At 48.9% G+C, this 5,375-nt stretch overlaps 1 pseudogene; it reads right to left on the minus strand.

Annotated features, from left to right (window-relative positions):
• Positions 1-253: 253 nt before the first annotated feature.
• LOC118622868 lies at positions 254-1,879 on the minus strand (annotated as a pseudogene).
• Between the last annotated feature and the right edge of the window lie 3,496 nt (positions 1,880-5,375).

The following is a 5,375-nucleotide window of genomic DNA, read 5'->3' on the forward strand; positions in this document are numbered from 1 at the left end:
GGTTTACAAATAAGTGCTTTTTTTGGTCATCAAAATGTAAGGAATTAGAAAACATGCCAGGTGAGGCAGGGTTCCTTCAAAGCAACCATGGAAGAAATTATGATAACTTAAAAAAAAAAAAACACTTTGCATACCTAACTTGCTGCCAACCACACCTCAGTGGGAACACAATCTGAAGGTCAGGGGTAAGCCTTGTATCTACAGGCTGTACCTGGGCCCCGGCATGCTGGAGAGTGTCTCTTTGCAGAAAGACTCACTTTATGTACTTACCCTGCTGGTCAGCCAGGATTTTGGCTGATGACTTGGCATCATAGAAGAGCTCACTGATCTCTGAATGCTCTCTCTCAGTGCTGCCCTTCCGTTTGATCTTAGCAAGCAAGTTGGCTGGAGTCAGCAATTGCACTGAGTACCTCAGAGTGGTTTGGTACCAATCTCCCCCAAGTGATTCAACGCCTCCTCACTGATGTTGATTCCCTCTGTCTGGGCACGGACCTTAATGATCTGTTTAATTTTCTGTGGAGTGTACAGCATGGTACGGGTGATCATTACTCGGTCCAGAAGGTCAAAAGGGATGCCATGAGGAGAGGTGATATCCTCAGTGTCCCTGATGACACAGTTGCCTCGGTTAGATGCAAAGATGACGATGGGGGCAATAGAAGATTCCAGGGCCCGGTGCAGGTAGGTGAAGAACTCAATGTCCAGCATGTGGACCTCATCAATAAAGAGCACACCTGGAACCAGCTCAGCAATTCCCTGATCAATGCACTTGTTCACCACCTTGTTAATCTCCCCTTGAAGTTTGTCTGTGATTTCTATCTTCTTTGGCTGCATTAACTGGCCCATCATAGACAGGATGTCTTGTCCACCCTGGGGCCTGGCATTGGTTATGTCCAAATCTTGCAAGGTCACATCCTGGATGATTTCTTTCTTCTTGTGCACACCCCCCTTTGGCAAGGGAACATACTCTTCAGCTTCAAGGTCAAATTCTGTGGCAAAGGTATCACACCTGCCTGTCTCTTCACAGCTCCCCTTTGGCTTCAATGTAAATTACATCTCCAGTCTTTACTCACTCTTTCTGCAAACTCTCAAAAATGCTGGGGTCCAGTTTCTTTTTTTTTTTTATCCTCACCTGAGGATATTTTTCCATTTTTTGCACAGAGTGAGAGGGAGAGAGAGGAAGGGAGAGAGAGTGAGAAACATCGACGTGAAGGGACACATCGAGTGGCTGCCACCCGCACGACCAACCAGGGCCGGGGACAAACTGCAACCGAAGTACGTGCCCTTAGCGGGAACCGAACCCGGGTCTCTCCAGACCGCAGGCCGACGCTCTAACCGCTGAGCCAAACTGGCCAGGGCTGGGGTCCAGTTTCAATTGTTTAGTTCCTTTGGCTGTTTTGAGTCCTATGATTACATGGCTAATGGTTTTACCATAACCCCCCATCAGGTTCTCTGTCTCACACGGAGTTTGCTCTGTGACTTCACCTTCACAAACCTCTTTGGTTTCCTTTATCTATAGCCCAAGGACCCTGCGGAAGTTCTCCATCAGCACTTCTGTCTTCTTCATCTCTGCAGAGGAAACTTCACTCCCCACCATGGGGCAGAATGGCACCTTACTACCCAGCTCCTGAGCAATAGCCAGAGCTAGAGCTGCCTTGCCTGTTCCAAGAGGTCTTGACAACAAGACAGCTCTTCCAGCCATTTTCTTGCTTTTAATTAATTATACTATCACACCACATGCCTCTTGTGTGCTCTCCTGGCCCAGAAGTTCCGAGGCCGCCTGCTTGGCCAAGCTGCTCTCGTCCAACCCCAGCCCCTTCACGTGGCTGTGGGAGGCAATGCGCTGCGTCTTAGTTGTGCTCTTCACCTCCTCAGTCTTCATCTTGCACATGTCAGAAGTGAATATCTGCGTGGAAAACCAGGAGCAATTAACCCACGCCCAGGATCTGCCTTACCATATGGCTGTCACTAGGCGGTTTGCCAGGGCCCCATAAGTGCTATTTTTAAACTAATGAAGTGAAAGAATGACATCAGTAAATCACGTGCACTGATGAACCATCGATAATGCTGTATAAGAATTCAGGAACATACAGTAAAGATGGGGTAGTAGGTAAATGCTGTGCTTGCCTCCTCCCATAACACATCGAAATTACAAATAAACTATAGAACAACTATCATTGAGAATTGCCTCAAGTCTAGCTGAACAGAAGTCCTATAATGAAGGATATACAAAAGAAGCCACATAGAGACTAGTAGTGGGGCCAAAGATGTGGAATGAAATGGTCCTATACCCAAATGTGGTGGTTAAAATTGAGAGGGCTATCTTAGCTGTGAAGGTCTCCAGTGTGGAGTGAGGGGTCCCAGCTTCACACAATGCTCCCCAGTCTAGGATTCCAGTGCTAAGTAGAGAAGTCCCCATAATGTCTGGCTGTGAAAACCAGTGGAGATAGTGGCTGAGTGAGACAAAGCACTGTTGGAGTCCCAGGCTTTCCTCTTAAAGTCACCATGCATGGACCTACTCGCCAATGGACCCACTCGCTCTGAGCTCCAGTGCTGGGGAAACAGCCCAAAAGGTGCCAGGGACATATGGGAAGGAACTGAATCATCTGGCTTCAGGACAAGGGCAAGAGGGCAAGTTTCTCCCAGACAGAAGTGCTGGCAGAAGCCATTGTTCCTTTGTTGAGCAGTCCCCTCATCCATCCTGCATTCACAAGCTGACACTATATCTGAGTCTCCATTAACTTAGCTAACATCATTCACCCCACCCTGGGGATTCCCTGAGGCCTGGCCCCACCAAAGTTGTGGGCCCCCCCAGCTGCTTCCAGTGGCTTTTACATATAAACAGCCTGTCTTGGTTCATGATGTGGACTCTCCTAAATCTGGTCGCAGCATGCCTTGTACCTCTTGTTAAGCAGCCCCAACTCTGGTACTAGGGTAGCCATCCTCAGTAAGCAGCTTTGCCTCTCCCAGCCGCCTCCAAGCCCAGCACAAGTGATAACCATCTACAGATCACTTTATAGTTCCTACAAAGTGGCCCTGGGAAAGGCATACTTCCCAAGTGGCTAATCTTGGCCTGCACCAGATCTCCTTCCAAGAGACCCCAGGGGTCAGCTTCAGACCACACCAGAATGCCATGTCTCTCAGTCTGCCAGGGGTCATTGGCGCAACACAATGAATTGCAAACAGACAGTGTAAGGAGTGAGGGGGAGCACCACAAGGGAGCAAATGATCCAGATCTCTAGATGCAGCTCAATTTATTTGCGAAGTGTTTCCCCTGGTTACATGATGTTTTAGGTAATTATTTCGCGAGATGGCATCTCTGCTGACCATACAGTCAAGCCCAGTATATTTCCTGTTTCTCACTCTTTTCAGCAGAGGAATATCAAAGGAGATGCAAAGAAACAAACCCATTCACACCTGGGCTTTCTTGCCCATTATACCTTTTGGGGGCACTGAGGCCCTTAGACATGCAAATCTTATCTATTCACATGTATGCAATACACTCAGTTCAGACAGGGTGGTGTTTCCACCCTCCAGGCAAAACTTATCTGTCCACAAGCATACTTTGATCCTTGGCTGGCCAGGTGGTGAGAAGGCATATAGCAAGATTACATTTTGGTTATCCACCGAACACCCAACTGTATACCAGAGTACCACCCAACTACCTCCACAAATGACACACCAAAAGGCAGACTCAGCAGACACCAAAGCTCTGCTAAAGTGAATCCTACTCCATAGGGTCAGCACCTGCGCAACAACTTCTTCACTGAAGTTGCAGCCAGTCCTCACAACCAATTAACCTGAAAATCCATCCCTTCCATTGATATGGAACAGAAATTAAGGCTGGCCTACAACAGAGGGCACACAAAATGCACACAGGGACACATCTGGAGCATTTAGTTCATGTGACCAGGGAAAGAGTACCACTGGGCCTCACAGGACACTTATTACATAAGGCCACTCTACTAGACTGGGAGATGTAGCAGCTCCACCTAATACACAGAAACAACACAGGGGACGGCCAAATGAGGAAGCAAAGAAAATGTCTGAAATGAAAGAACAAAAGAAAACTCCAAAAAAATAACATAAAGTAATGGAGATAAGCAATCTAACAGATGTAGAGTTCAAAACATTGGTTATAACTTAGGAAAATAATAAATAATTTTAGTAAGAACTTCAACAAAGAGATAGGAAGCATAAAAATTGAGATAGAAAACATTAAAAAAATCAGTCATAAATGAAGAGCATGATAACTGAAATTAAGACTACATTAGAGAAAGCACATTGCTGGAAGATGGCGGGGAGGGGAGTGTGTGAGGGAGGGTGAGTGGACGTGACAGTGGATGACCAAACTCTTGCAGTGCAGAGACCTAGAATAGAAGGTCCCTGTGCTGTGGACAGAGCAGCCGGCTACCGTGTAAGTGTCTCTTCAGGGCGCTTCTCCCTGAGCCACGAGGAGGTCCCACCCTTTTGGAAGATCCCAGCCTTCGCTGGAGGAGGCAGTGAGAGCGGCTAGGGCCCAGCAGCCTGAGCCCGCCAGCGAATCTGGAACCGTCCAAACAGTGGACACTCTGTGTCAACACAGACTGGTGCACAGTAGTGGAGCTCCCAAGGTGTTGGTCATGGAAGCTATGGACAGCTGGGAGCCCAGCACCATCCCCCCACAGTAGCAGCTCAATCAGAGTCGAGATATACCCCTAGAAACAGAGGCTGGGGAACAAACATCCATCCCCAGGCAACAGAAGTACAGACCAGCAGCTGAGACCCATCCCCAAAAACTATAGCAAAGGCTGAGCAGGAGTTGAGCCCCATGGGGCAGCAGTACCCCCAGGCACTAGCAGCGGGACCTGGGGCTTCACAGAGGCCTGTGTCGTCCAGCAGCTCACAAGAACAGTGGAAAACCCGAGCCCAAGAGGGACTGGTGCGATCCAGCTGCCCATGGGTCCTGCAGGGTGCTGGGGCACCAGAGAGGTTTCTGCGACCCAGTGGCCCACAGAGGGGTGGGAAACCCGAGCCGCAGAGGGACTGGTGCGATTCAGCGGCCTGCCTATGGGACGTGAAGGATGCAGGGGCACCAGAGAGGCCTGTGTTACCCAGCAGGGACTGTGAGATCTAGTTACCCATGGGACCTGCGGGTTGCTGAAGCATCAGAGAAGCCTGTGCAACCCAGCAACTCATAAGATAGGCATAGAGCCCGGTCCCAAAGAGACTGTGCGATCCAGTTACCTGTGGGACCTGCAGGATGTGGGGGCACCAGAGAGGCCTGTACAACCCAACTGCACACAAGATAGGCATACAAGATGTGAAAATGTAGGCAGAGTGAACGGAAGCTACACAGACGATCTCCCAGGACCAAACAACAATTACAACTAAAATAA

Source organism: Molossus molossus, unplaced genomic scaffold, assembly GCF_014108415.1.
Source record: "Molossus molossus isolate mMolMol1 unplaced genomic scaffold, mMolMol1.p scaffold_m16_p_9, whole genome shotgun sequence".
Taxonomy (NCBI): domain Eukaryota; kingdom Metazoa; phylum Chordata; class Mammalia; order Chiroptera; family Molossidae; genus Molossus; species Molossus molossus.